Genomic DNA, 15,245 nt, shown 5'->3' with positions numbered 1-15,245 from the left:
TAGCTAACGTTAAAACTAACCTAAAGTTAGTTGCTCACCAACAATCTCAACATTTGTTTTATCATTAGCTCAAAAACACAGAACCGGACGATACAAGTTGGCCGCTCATAGATGCTGCTAGGATAATAACAACAATACTTCCGCTCCGGTCGGTGGGCTTCAAAATAAAAGTCTAAACACCGGAAAAGACGGAGCGGTGGGCTTCAAAATAAACGTTTTGGGAAATAAATTTCTCAAAAAAAAATTCTCTAACCGGTCACAATAATATCGCTTATCGCGATATTTTCGGGGGCAATTAATCGCCCAGCAAAATGTGTTATCGTGGCAGGCCTAACTGTGACTGCAGTACTAGAGAGCCATCTTGCTTCCTCCATCTCTACTACCGTGACTGTGCAGTACTAGAGAGCCATCTTGCTTCCTCCATCTCTACTACCATGACTGTGCAGTACTAGAGAGCCATCTTGCTTCCTCCATCTCTACTACCATGACTGTGCAGTACTAGAGAGCCATCTTGCTTCCTCCATCTCTACTACCATGACTGTGCAGTACTAGAGAGCCATCTTGCTTCCTCCATCTCTACTACCGTGACTGTGCAGTACTGGAGAGCCATCTTGCTTCCTCCATCTCTACTACCGTGAATGTGCAGTACTGGAGAGCCATCTTGCTTCCTCCATCTCTACTACCGTGACTGTGCAGTACTAGAGAGCCATCTTGCTTCCTCCATCTCTACTACCGTGACTGTGCAGTACTAGAGAGCCATCTTGCTTCCTCCATCTCTACTACCATGACTGTGCAGTACTAGAGAGCCATCTTGCTTCCTCCATCTCTACTACCATGACTGTGCAGTACTGGAGAGCCATCTTGCTTCCTCCATCTCTACTACCGTGACTGTGCAGTACTAGAGAGCCATCTTGCTTCCTCCATCTCTACTACTGTGACTGCAGTACTAGAGAGCCATCTTGCTTCCTCCTTCTCTACTACTGTGACTGCAGTACTGGAGAGCCATCTTGCTTCCTCCATCTCTACTACCGTGACTGTGCAGTACTGGAGAGCCATCTTGCTTCCTCCATCTCTACTACCGTGACTGTGCAGTACTAGAGAGCCATCTTGCTTCCTCCATCTCTACTACCATGACTGTGCAGTACTAGAGAGCCATCTTGCTTCCTCCATCTCTACTACCATGACTGTGCAGTACTAGAGAGCCATCTTGCTTCCCATATCTCCCTTTCATCACTGTGTGAAACTAGAGCCATTTTGTTTCCCCCATCTCTCCAACACTGTCACTGTGCAGTACTAGAGCAATCTTGCTTCCTCCATCTCTCTACTACAGTAACAGTACTAGAGCAATCTTGCTTCCTCCATCTCTCTACTACAGTCACTGCAATACTAGAGCTGTCTTAAATACTTTGAAGCTTCGTTCGATGGCATGAGCTTCGAACATTAAAAAAAATCGAAGTGTAAAAAAAAATTAATAAAAAAAAAAAGTTTAAATTTTTTTGGAGTTGTACACGACGGCGACGCCACACAAAACATTAATAAGGCTATGCCTATGCTGCTATGACTAATGTGTTACCAAGTTGGCAAATTTTATTGTAATCATCTGCTTTTGTAGGTGCATTGTCTGATATAATAATTATAAATTAAATATAATATAATTGTTTGCTTGATAGACGAAGGTTGCAACATAATTATGTAATGTCATTGGCTGTGAGAGCAGCCCCACTGCACCCAGGCAGCGCAGCAGAGTGAAACCTTGTTGGCTGCATCACAGTCACGAAAGGGGCTACTTAATTAATTAATCCAATCCACTTTATTTATAGAGCACATTTAAAAACAACAAAGTTTACCAAAGTGCTGTACAAGTCCCACAATATAAGATTAAAAAATATATATATTATAATTTTTTTTCTTTTTTCTCGAAGATTCGAATTTAAATCAAAGCTCGGCCCCAAAGCTTCGATTGCCAAAAAAAGCTTTGAAGGTCAGCCCTAACTAGAGCAATCTTGCTTCCTCCATCTCTCTACTACAGTCACTGCAGTACTAGAGCAATCTTGCTTCCCCTCTCTACCTACTACAGTCGCTGTGCAGTACTAGAGCAATCTTGCTTCCTATACTGTATCTCTCTACTACAGTCACTGTGCAGTACTAGAGCCATCTTGCTTCTTCCTCTCTCTACTACAGTCACTGTGCAGTACTAGAGAGCCATCTTGCTTCCTATTCTGTATCTCTCTACTACAGTCACTGTGCAGTACTAGAGCCATCTTGCTTCCTCTCTCTACTACAGTCGCTGTGCAGTACTAGAGCCATCTTGCTTCCTATACTGTATCTCTCTACTACAGTCACTGTGCAGTACTAGAGACTAGAGCGTCATCTTGCCCCCCCCCACCCCCCTTCCCCAACACCTCCCCTCCCAGGGGACACTTTCTAGAACATTTGGCTGAGCGGCCAGAAAGAAAAGGAGGCTCACAGTCAATAAATGTACAAGGACATGGCCGGCCTGTCACACAAGGTCATACTAGTGGGAGACGGTGCAAACTAAGAGATGGCGGATGACAAGTTGACAAAGCTTCTGAAACGGCCGTTAGAATTAAGGGTCGGCACACAGAAAACGCTCACACCTCCCCTCAACCACAATAACAGTCACAGGATCTGCTGCATGCGAAGATCTAAAAGATCTCCGTTATGGACGAGTGCGACACGCCTGGTCGCATTCAACTCCACTTTCAACATCTCCTGCCAATCAATCAATCAAGCGTGACCCGGTGCCACAAGCGACATCCGACAACCCTGCTGATCTATAGTCAGGTACCACAATGCATTGCACCAATAAACAACAGTTCACCAATCAGTAAAGTGACTGGCTGAGAAACATACTGTCGCAGAATGGGTTAAATCAACCAGGGGCTCGAGACCGTGTGTGTGTGCGCTCATGCGTGAGTGTGTGCGCGTGTGTGTGCGTGTGTGAGAGAATGCATGTCCGCACCACGTCGCCAGTCTTTCGTCAGCTAGTATGAACACATTTGTTAGTGAGAGACAATCCGGGCTGGCATTCATCAAGCCTGTCATAGAGAGGGAGAGAGCTGCTCTGGAAACGGGTTATTTTCTCTTTTCTTTTATGCTGTTATTTATGAGACGGTCAAGGGGACTGGGGCTTGTATTTATTTAGCTTCCTCCAGCGAGAGCACGGAGAGGTTCTCATATAGGGGAAGACGATAACTAAAAGGTGACATGCATTATAAATGTCTTTTTTGAGTCTCTAGCATTGTATTATAGTAATAGGAGTTGGCATCATGCATCACAATGGTGATCTCAGCCAGAGATGGGGAGAAGCATGAACCTTTAAAGGACATAGATCTCCTTGAAATAAATTACATTTTACAGATTTTTTTCTGATTTCTTTTAAACAAATTATTATTTTGTATTATTTAACTATTTAATTATTATTTAGTTATTGCACTGCACTGGCAGTTGAACTGCATTGAACTGAAAAAAAGAAACCTCATAACCTAACTGGCACTGAACATTGAACTACACTGGCATTGTTTGCAGATGTACTGTTATTAAAGTTAGTTGAAAACATAATTTTGTATCGTTTTCTTTGGTTAAATCCAAAGGAAAAAATATAAAATCAGAGAAATCCAAAAACGGGAAAATTAAAAACCGAGAAATCCGAAAACAGGAAAATTCTTATCTGAAAAATAAAAACGGATTTCATAGGGCCCTAGTTAAAGTGAGTTAATAAATTCACTCTGAAAATCTGCTCCGCTCTGATAAACTGACTTTGGTCAGTGTCCAGTGTGCACTCTGAACCCTCAGAATGTCCGAACAACTCGAGTGTGCTTGCTCCGACACTGGTTGTAAATAGTTCATATGTGTGTTGTCACTACTGTATGTATAATTGTAAATAAGTTAATTTATGTGTTGTAAATAAATAGTTAATATTTATTTACCTAATTTATGTGCAATCGTTTCATTTCAGCTCAGTGTAGAGAAATGCACCGATACTAACCGCCTTACTGCGCACGTCTATGACGACACTGTTGACACCACGTATCCGTGACACGCGCGCCCCGCGAAAACACTAGTAGTTTTGGGGGCCTACCACCCCCCCTGAAAAAAATCCTAGGGGAAACACTGGAGATGGTCAATGGGACCTGGCAACAAGTGCTGGATCAGCTACTCAAGAAGAGGTTTGATAATCTAATATATAGCTGGCATATTTGACTAGGTTGTTCCTGTGTGAACAGGATTTCTCACAGAGGGGGGTGGGGGGGGGGGGGGGGGGGCTGGTTAAAATCAACAAGGACATCTTAAGCTGCTCCGTACATAGAAAAAGGTGATGACTAGGGGTGTAACGATGCATCGATTAATCTAAATGCATCGATTCTAATGTGACGATTCAACACTGCATCGATTTGAAAATGATAGACCGATTATAATCGAAATGAATCAAAATAAATATATGTTTTTCTTTTGTGTATCGTTTTTAATTGACCTATACTAGTCCATTCATGTTGAGTGAATCAGTTCCCCCAGCCACATTTGTGTATTCAAATTTTTTAGGGGAATTAACTTAGAAAATGTATCGAATCATGGTCAAATGGAGATTTCATGATTCATTGAATCGTTGCCTGAATAATCGTAATCGAAAAAAATCGTTGTGAGGTCGCATCGTTACACCCCTAGTGATGACAGATATGATGTTTGAATTGATTTCACAATCACTACATCTCAAACAAAGTATATGCTAGTATTTGGCAATGGTCAGAAGGTAGGCTAATTCTAATAGTTTCTCTTTCAGGTGACGTAATATTGACACATGCCATATCATTCTTGATGACCATTATAGATCAGGCATGCGCCGATATTGGATATCAGGCCAAGAAGACCAGGCTGAAATAGCAGGTATTAGTATTCTGAGAATTGGGCCTATTTCAACACTAAAGTATGAAACCATGCAAGAGCCATGTGAAACATGTCAGAAATCAAAGCAGCAAAAGACTCTTAACGTTCAGGAAAAGTAGTGGATAGATTTGCAACAAGTATTCTGGTTGTTTAAAAACAGACTTATACGATTCCTCATCTCATTAGATTAAATGTATTGTCATTGCATGAGTACTAGCACAGAGAAATGACAGTTGGCATCTAACCAGAGTGCAACTGAGCGTACTACGTGCAGTACTACACTACGGTAGCAGTGAAGTGCATTGTATACACCGTGTGGCGTGTAACATCTCAAATGTGGAGCATATGACGAAGGAGGAAATCATCCCAGGGCTACAAATATGAATAGACTGCATTTATAAAGAGCTTTACAACATATGTTGCCTCACATTCAGCCATTCACTCACACACAGACGGCAGAGGCAACCATGCAAGGTGCAAACCTGCTCAAGGGGAGCAGTTAGGCCTTAGGGGTTAAGTGTCTTGCTCAAGGACACTTCGACACGCCGAGGAGGAGCTGGAATCTAAGCGGTTACCAGACGACCACTCTCTACCTTCTGAGCCACTGTCGCCGCAAATAATGAGCCAGGGCCTAAGTCAAAAGACTTCATTAGAACAACATCTCTTAGAAGGAAGTGGCTAAATCCAGGCCCCTCTGTGCGTGTGTGTGTGTGTGTGTGTGGACCGAGCTGGTGGAGCTCACCAGTAGGCCAGCTGCTTGATTGAATATAATAATTGTGATGTAGCAGCGGGTGTTCCTTTTCAGACCAGGAAATGAGGATGACCGCCAGAGTGTAACTGCTCCAGCCCCTGCAGCTGTGTAGGCAGTCCATCGAGCCCATCGCTGCAGGGGGGGGGGGGGTGAATTGAACTGGACTTTGTTTCTGTACAGACCACCTGCAATAGCAGATGTGAACCCGGGCACCAAACAGTCTATGCACGCTGCCAGCCATTGTAAACAGTATTATTAGCATTAGAAATGTCGTTGTATACTGTGCAATGACAATTAAAAATCTATTCTATTCTAGAAGATGATAGCATTAGCTATCAAAAAATGGAACTGAAAACAATTGTTTTTTTTATAGCACACTTATCCGAGAAAACCCATAACGACAGCATACGTCGGTTAGAGTAGGATAAAAACGATTATTTATTTCTCAGCATGACAAACGGATGAGAAAAATCATATGACTGTCTGTGTCTGTGCACCATCAACAATGAATCAACAGCGCTGATTTGAGGTAAGCGGCCGGGATATTGTACGGCAAGTGAAAAACGGTGGCACAGGCATTTGGAGAAAATAAACATGTAAACACAGTACAACGCGTACTACAGTGTTTCCAGTTATGCGAGGTATACTGATTGATTGATTACGTTATTAACAGTTGCAGAATGGGTACAATACAGCACGGCTCAATACACACAATTGTTAAGGGGATGCAGACCAGAGAAATACTTTCGTCTCGTTTACATCAGGGTCCCCCATTTTCAAGTCATCATAAATAACTCGCCTACACACACTCTGCTGTAAAGCCCCAGTCAACAACTCCATAATAAAGTGGAACATATGTCGTAGATTCTAAGGACCTTCGAAGACCAGCAGGACTAGACAGTAAAACATGTAAGTGGGGACGTTTGGCGACATCGTGTGTTGTTGTGTGACCGCGTCGTGTAAACATGTCACCACACATCCTCAAGTGAGACGGATGGCAGTTTGACACGCGCGCGTCACATCTTTCAACACGCACACACACCGTGCTGCCAACACGTTTAAAAACCACGCAAACCCGCCCGTTAGCTCGTTCAACGCGGTCAAGGTGGAAGAACTGAGCAAACGGAGGAATGTTGTTATAACGTGATGATGAGTGACCATTCCTTCTGTTAAAGCGTCCTTGGTCCCCCTTCCTCGCCGCGCAGATGGAAGGAAAACCAAGGCAGCTTTAACACAAGGAAGGGTCATCACGTCAGAATACCACCAGTGTTCTATCTTCTGCTTTTTTTGGTGCCAGTTTTATTTAAGCCTGTATTAATAATATACTTCAAAATATCCGAGGAAATATACACCAACCGTTCTATCGAACATTAGCTAGTTAACAATGAAACACATTTCTGATGATTCTGACAAGTGACATCCCGAGGTAACTAACAACCTGTTTATTAAGACGGGTCATAAACAAGGAGACGGTTGACTCCATTCACCTCAACGTTTGCGCTGAGCTGAAAGTTCACGCGCTGCCTACACGGTGACGTGACGACCCGTCCTGCTCTTATAGTGTCCTCGAGGAGAATACAGGGACATTGCAACACCACCACACCACACACTGCCTGCTGAGACCCACCTCACGTAGCGGTTCTGTCGCGGCTCGCTCGGTTCGCTAACCTTTCAAAAAAAGTCCAACACCGTAGCCCGTACATCCCAGTCTGCCTCTGGTCGGTCAGTTCCGTAGCATTCTCTCTAGGGTGACACCACCACCACGAGCACCGACTTGTATAGAAGAGCGGCGGACACGGGATTACTTTGAGAGCGTTTGACGCGTCTGTTGAGAGAGTTGAAGGGAGAGCGGCGCGAGACTGCTTCCCTGGCCGTGAGAGCCCGCGTTTTATTGGACCCGCTGTGGACATCAAGTCAAAGACGGGTGTGTGACGGAGCCGCGGATTGGTTCGTGCCATGTAGGGCGGGGTTACACTCTTAAAGAAACAGGCTTCCGTGTAAACTCATGGCTCTTATCTAGTCTAGGGGCGATGTAGTGGATCTTATGCTACTATAGTGCTTCTTGTGTAAACCCTTAAATTACCCTACATGTTGAAAACACCAGCAGTTGGTTTTGATTGATTGATTGATTGAAAACTTTATTAACAGATTGCAGAATGGGTACAGTACAGTACAGCTCAATACATACAATTGTTAAGGGGATGCAGACCAGAGAAAGACGTTCGTCTTGTTTACATCAGGGTCCCCCATTTTCAATTTATCATAACATATGACATACATGACATACAGATAGACAGTACTGCTACATCTATACATTTATGACATACCAGATTTGCAAATACAGTACTGTTTGTGATACAAAAAGTATCCAGAAAAGAATGTATTGTAGCGCTGAGATAAAGGAGTCGGAGGCGGTGTATCGAAGTTGAACCTAATTCCTTTATTCATCAGCAGCATAACAACAATGTAAACGTAGTCGAATCGATAGATAGAATGAATGCTCGAGGCAGGAAGTGCTACACACAATATCGTCCGGGGGGAACTACTATTCACAACAACAGTTCTGTGTGAATTATGTACAGTCACTACTCACTACACAAGCCCCCCCAGAATTCACCCATAGTCAAAATCCCCCCGGCGTGGGGGAACAATTGCCCGGCCTCGGCGCGTGCGGAAAACCGGGGGCGGGGAGGTCGGAGCGGCGTAAGTGCTTGCGCCCTCCACGACACCCGGGGGCACGAAGCGGCCTCGGCGAGCGCGGAAAACCGGGGGCGAAGAGGGGGAAGCGTCGCAAGCGCCCGTACCCTCTCCGACACCCGGGGGCACTGGCATCGGTGAGGCTGCCGGTGGCTCTGTGGGAGGCGGCTCCCGGGGCAACGGCGGACGACCCCTGCGGGGGGGAAGGGCCAACTCCAAAGGTTGGGAAACGTCCACGTGAGCAGGCTTGATCCTGTCTATTGACACGGTCTCCGTCCTACCGCCCATGCCGACCATGAGGTCCTTATCACCGTGTCGCAGGACCCTAAACGGGCCATTGTAAGGGGGGCGTAGGGGCCCACGGTGCGCATTGTGGCGAACAAAAACGTACTCCGCTGTGTGCAGGCTGCGCGGCACCCGGGAAACGGGGGTACCATGCTGCGACGTGGGAATCGGGGCGAAGGTCTGAGCCGCTTCCCGCAGGGTGGAACGTTGGCTGGCCGCGGACCAAGGGGTTGTCGCGTCCGGAATAAAATCCCCCGGGACGCGCAATGTCTGGCCGTATAACAGCTCCGCGGACGAGGACTGCAGGTCTTCTTTGGGGGCACTCCTAAGTCCGAGCATGACCCACGGCAGCTTATCCACCCAGTTGCCGTCCGTCAGGCCTGCGCGCAGCGCTGCCTTCATGGACCGGTGGAAACATTCGCATAGCCCGTTGGCCTGCGGGTGGTACGCGGTGGTACGGTGCAGCTTAACCCCCAGGCCGCTGGCGACCGCGTTCCAGAGCTCCGAGGTGAACTGCGAGCCCCGGTCGGAGGAGAGGTCGGACGGGGTGCCAAAACGTGCGACCCACGTGCTGATAAATGCGCGGGCCACGTCGGAAGAAGATGTCGAGGCGAGGGGAACGGCTTCCGGCCATCGGGTGGTCCTGTCCACCATAGTGAACAGGTAGGTAAACCCGTGAGAGGAAGGAAGCGGCCCCACGAGGTCAACGTTGACGTGGTCGAATCTCCTCTCGGGAACTACGAATGTCACAAGCGGGGCCTTGGTATGTCGGTGCACTTTAGCCCGTTGGCAGGACACACACGCGTCGACCCAGGTCATCACGTCTTTCTTGAGCCCTCGCCACACAAATTTCTGTGACACCAACCTGCTCGAAGACTTCCTACTGGGGTGAGACAGGTCGTGCACCGCCTCGAAAGCCCGCCTGCGCCAGCCTATAGGGACCAGCGGCCGGGGGTGCCCGGTGGAGAGGTCACAGAGCAGGGACGCCCCGAGCCGCCAATCGCGACGTCTCTGAGGCGCAGACTGGTATCCGCCGTCCTGAGGGCCTGGATGTCGTGGTCGGAGGCCTGTTCCGAGCCCATGGCGACGTAGTCGAGGCCCAGTTGCACAGCTCCGATGACGACCCTGGATAGGCAGTCTGCGACCACGTTGGCTTTCCCGGCGATATGCCGTATGTCTGTCGTGTATTCGGAAATATACGAGAGTTGGCGCTGTTGTCGCGCGGACCACGGTTCAGCCACCTTGGACATGGAGAACGTGAGGGGTTTGTGGTCGACGAAGGCCGTAAACTCCCGGCCCTCCAGCATGAAACGGAAATGGCGCACCGCCAACCAGAGGCCTAGGAGCTCTCTGTCAAATGCGCTGTACTTGCGCTCCCTGGGGGTCAGTTGACGGCTGAAAAACGCCAGCGGTTGCCAGGCGCCGTCAACGTACTGTTCATGAACCGCGCCCACCGCATAGTCTGACGCGTCGGTGGTAATGGCGACCGGGGCCCCCGGCGACGGGTGAGCCAACATGGCTGCATCCGCCAGGGCCGTCTTGGTGGCCGCGAAGGCTGTCGTCCTCTCGGCCGTCCAGTCGACAGGCTGGTTGGGGGACTTGTCCTTCAGAGCCTCGTAAAGCGGCCGCATGGTGTGGGCTGCCCGGGGGATGAACCGGTGATAAAACGTCACCATCCCGAGGAATTCTCTGAGTGCTCGGGCCGTCGGGGGTCGCGGGAAAGCGGAACCGGCTTCCACCTTCGACGGGAAGGGGGCGGCCCCCCTCCTGTCGATGAGATGTCCGAGGAACTGTATGGAGGTCAACCCGAACTGGCACTTAGCCGGGTTGATGATTAGGCCATGTTGGCCAAGCCTCATAAAGAGGCATCGGAGGTGCGCCAGGTGCTCTTCGGGCGAGGAGCTGGCAACGAGGATGTCGTCCAGATAGACAAAAATAAACGGCATGTCTCTGAGCGTCGAGTCCATTAGCCTCTGGAAAGACTGTGCCGCGTTCTTAAGTCCAAACGGCATCCGTAGGAACTCGAATAGACCGAAGGGTGTTACCACCGCCGTCCAAGGGGTGTACCGGCACTTGGTGGTAACCGCGTACCAGGTCTACTTTTGAAAAGAACAGCTTACCCGCCAGATGCCCTGAGAAGTCCTGGATGTGGGGGACTGGGTAGCGGTCTGGCGTGGTAGCGTCGTTGAGGCGTCTGTAGTCACCGCACGGTCTCCATCCCCCGTCCGCTTTGGGCACGATGTGCAGCGGCGAGGCCCAGGGACTGTCCGAGCGTCGGATAATCCCCAACCTCTCCATGTTGGCGAACTCTGACCTAGCGACTGCTAGTCTGTCAGGGTTGAGCCGGCGGGCCCTAGCGTACACGGGAGCTCCTTGAGTCTCGATGTGATGCTCGACCCCGTGTTTGGTGGTCGCGGCCGAGAACGTAGACTGTGTCAAGCCGGGAAACTCCAGCAGTAGGCGTTGGTACACGTCACCTTCTGCGAGCAAGCTGGCCAGCCCGCTGTATACTACTTCATTGCGCACACATGTCAAGGAAGCATATGTCTGGGCGTCTACCAGGCGGCCGTGCCTCACGTCCATGAGGAGCCCGTGTGCACAGAGGAAATCCGCCCGAGTAGTGGGAACGAGATGTCAGCCGTGACAAACTCCCACGTGAACCGCTGTCCCCCAAAACACAACTCCACGGTCCTCGTGCCGTAGGTGCGGATCGGGTTACCGTTGGCGGTCGTCAGTCGCGGACCCCCATCCCCGCCGGCGGTGTCCTCCACCGTCGCCGGTAGGACGCTCCTCTGTGCTCCGGTGTCGCAGAGGAATTTTCGACCGGAGAGTGTGTCCTTAATGAAGAGTAGCCTGTTCGACGTACCTGCGCTCACGGCCGCTACTGGGCGCAGGTGTTGGCGTTTCCCGCCCTGACAAAAGTACAAGGTGGGCGGCACTTTGTTGCTCTCGCGCCGAAGCGCGCATGGAAATAACACAGGCCTGTGTCATTATTGCCGTCGGCCGCGGCGCCTCTCTCCATCTTCGCCCCTCCCCCTCTGGGCATGTGCGCCCGTGTCGGGGCTAGCACCTCTGGGGCTAAGTGCTGCGTGGCCAGGTAGAAACGGTCCGCCTCTTCTGCTAGCGCACGGGGATCCACAATCGTTGTATTGGCAAGTGCCATCTGTACCCGTGGCGGCATGTGTCTGAGGAACAGCTCTTTAAATAAAAAATTCTGCTGTTCGGCGCCCAGTAGGTTCAGCATCATCTCCATGTGCTCTGACGGCTTGCTGTCTCCCAAGCCCCGTATATCCAGCAAGCGTCGGGCCCGCTCAGACTGTGATAACTCAAAAATCCTGAGTAGGTGCGTCTTAAACGCCTCATATTTATTCTGGGCCGGTGGAGCGGTAATGAAGCCTACCGTCCTCGCCGCCGTAGTGTTGTTCAGGCTCGAGACGACGTGGAAGTATTTTGCGGCGTCATCCACGATTCCCCGTAGGGCGAATTGCGCCTCAGTTTGGGCGAACCACGCAGCTGCCGACTGCTCCCAAAACTCCGGCAGTCTGAGAAAAACAGCGTTGTTTGCCATGTTTGTCGTATTATCTGTCTCGGAAACTTCCTCGAGACTAATGTCGGGGTCACCAGTGTAGCGCTGAGATAAAGGAGTCGGAGGCGGTGTATCGAAGTTGAACCTAATTCCTTTATTCATCAGCAGCATAACAACAATGTAAACGTAGTCGAATCGATAGATAGAATGAATGCTCGAGGCAGGAAGTGCTACACACAATATCGTCCGGGGGGAACTATTATTCCCAACAACAGTTCTGTGTGAATTATGTACAGTCACTAGTACTACAGTATATACATTTGACGTAGAAACTGTACATTCTCGAAGTCAACTTCCTGTCTGTTGTTGCTACGCAACTGCAGCGTGGGGGGAAACTGCCCCGTCTGGTACATTGTGTACGCTTCATTTAGTGGAGAAACGGGATCGTTAAAGCGGCAAATTAAAGACAATCAAGTGGAATTTTCTTCAGTCCTTCACAATGCCAAAGAGCTGCTGTGTTACGCGTTGTACTAATGACAAAAACAGAAATCCAAATCGCAAGTTTTATACCATCACAGAGGAAAAAGTGGCTGGTGGCTAACGTTCGGCTAACTCGCTCTGGTGTTGTGGTCGTGGTAGCTACATGCTAAGCTAACGTTAATTACATCATATCGAACCGATAGGAGCTTATATTATCTAATCTTACGTGGATGTTTGATCGGGTAGTGGCACACGTGGTACCACCACGTAAGATTAGATAAGATAAGCTCCTATCGGTTCGATATGATGTAATTAACGTTAGCTTAGCATGTAGCTACCACGACCACAACACCAGAGCGAGTTAGCCGAACGTTAGCCACCAGACACTTTTTCCTCCGTGATGCATCAGCTGGTATTATATAAAACGATAGGTTATAACTATAACCAAGTTCTGTGAGTAATGGTGACGCTCAGCGTCACGACTGCACTATACTTCACTCGTGCACGCGCACTGAATAAAAAATTCCACAATGTACCTTTACATCCCAACATTCGTCTGGCCACACCCCTATCAGCTTACCTTCATAAGCAGGTGTGTGGTCACCTACTCGCCTCCTTCCCAAGCTTTCACCACAAGGTGAGATCAAGGGCCGCAGCGGCGCCTGACGCTGAGCGTCACCATTACTCACAGAACTTGGTTATAGTTATAACCTATCGTTCTGTTTCGTAATGGATCTCGCTCAGCGTCACGACTGCACAAGGGAGGCTGAGCGAGAGCCATAGCCCGACAAATGTACCCCGCTGAGGCCCCCCACAACCATCAGATTGGGGAGGACCGAGCCCCCCCGACCCTCCCTAATGGAGGATACCCTCCCTATTGGAGGTTTACGGGAGGGAAACCGATCCGACCGTGCGAAAAGGCACTCAAGCAACTCAACGCACAGGGTGAGCAGACCGTGGCTTGACCCCACGACTACACACACGCACAACCCGCATGCCACCCGGGAACGAACGGAAGGAACAACCTCGTTACTGCCCCCAGAATCACGGGGTCAAGAACAAACCCAACCCCGTGGCAAGGCCGTAGCAGCGGAGCGCGAAGGAAGACCCAGACCCACTGAAGGACTGGATCCCCTGGAAAACGGGGGCCCGGAGAGGTCAATGACGCCAGGCATCAAGACCCCACCAGGTGGTCACTTAGTGACACCGCCCCCCACATTGCCAGCGTATTCGGATAGGGCCCCTCCAAGAGCGGGCCCTTTCCCCCCAATAGCACACCGCCTGGCACACTGACCCTGCAGAACAGGCAGTCAGCATGGCCGTAAGCACACAAAAAGGTCACCCAACGGAAGCAGGCAGCACACCGGGGAAACCAGGCAACAGGCTGTAACCTGAGCCTGGAGCACTGCGGACGAGACAGGCGCCAAAGGAGTCAGCTGAAAACAGCCGCCCCGGCGGAAGGGGCGTATGCTGGCGTTGTTGATCACCATGACAAAGCCTCCATTAAAAAAAACCCACCCAGAGGGGTCGAGGCAGAAAAGGCTGACATGAGTGGCAGACGTCATGGACGTGCAGGGGCACACTCAACCGGGTAACCCGGGAGTTGACTCTGCTCCAACACACCAGGGAACCAACCACCTTGTCGTTAACCTATGCGGTGGTTGTTCCTATAACCCCTCAAGAAAGAAGGGTTATCCCAAGTCTACGGTATCAACAAACTTTACTTCGGACCGGACCCGGCGGCCTGGGACGCACACAGGGTTACTAGAGGAGGTCCCGAAGACCACCCCGACAGCCCTCCCTCCGCCATGCGTGAGAGAGGAGCGAAGAATAAAGAGAACCAGCCCCCATAATAGTGTCAGGTACAAAAGAGTACCCAACAAGGGTCTCTATAACGCCTAACCTTGTGACACCCCAGGCCGACCCGGCATTTTTCCCCCCGAAAAAAGCCCAAGTCCCTCAGGGTACCAGAACAGCAGATCTGCATCCCCGGCGGACAACGGGTTAACTGACCTGGACCAGCGTGACCAGAACCAGTCCTGTGCCCTAACCACGCCGACATGCCTACTCCAGGAGAAGGGGCAGATATGCGTGTTGATCTTAAAACATGAAAAGAAGGCGCCACCCAGACGGTCGGTGCGAACCGCGCTCGGTGGCCCACCCCAAGGGCGTGAGACCCCTCTACATATGTTCAGATCCATTCCGTTATCATCCCCCAGATATGAACGAGAATCCGTCGAGAACCAATAACAGGTTGTCGGAAGAGGAAAAAACCTCCATCCCAGTTGCTTTATAAAAACGCTGTTTCAACCACAAGCAACCAAGGCGTACTAGCTACCTGCATGATCTTTAACAGAATACCCAGAGCTAGTACTTAAGCGTGCGTCGGGACACAACCACATCAATGAACAGGCTAGTTAGACCTTTCAGTGAATCCCCAAGGCGCCCAGGGGAAACGACAAGAGGGGTGTGGTGCTTCCTAAACTCCAATTCTTTTTAATAAAAAAGAAGGAAGCACCAACAGACATGAATCCCATTCTACACAGCCGAGGGCAAAAACTGTTTACATTTTTACATCCAGTCACCCCTTTCACAGAGGAT

General features: G+C 49.8%; 1 protein-coding gene across 3 annotated transcripts in view; it reads right to left on the bottom strand.

The window, feature by feature from the left end:
• Nucleotides 1–7,499, bottom strand: part of tpst1 (tyrosylprotein sulfotransferase 1) — a 107,241-nt gene extending 99,742 nt beyond the window's left edge. For 2 of the 3 annotated variants that reach the window (XM_084323646.1, XM_084323648.1), the window contains exon 1: nucleotides 7,284–7,499. The gene's annotated coding sequence lies outside the window, so the exon portion shown is untranslated. The remainder of the gene's footprint in view (nucleotides 1–7,283) is intronic. The other variant, XM_084323647.1, reaches the window with a different exon arrangement.
• Nucleotides 7,500–15,245: the final 7,746 nt, after the last annotated feature.

The sequence above is a fragment of the Notolepis coatsorum genome (assembly GCF_963971535.1).
Source record: "Notolepis coatsorum genome assembly, chromosome: 1".
Taxonomy (NCBI): Eukaryota; Metazoa; Chordata; class Actinopteri; order Aulopiformes; family Paralepididae; genus Notolepis; species Notolepis coatsorum.
This window is presented reverse-complemented; position numbering and strand designations above follow the sequence as displayed.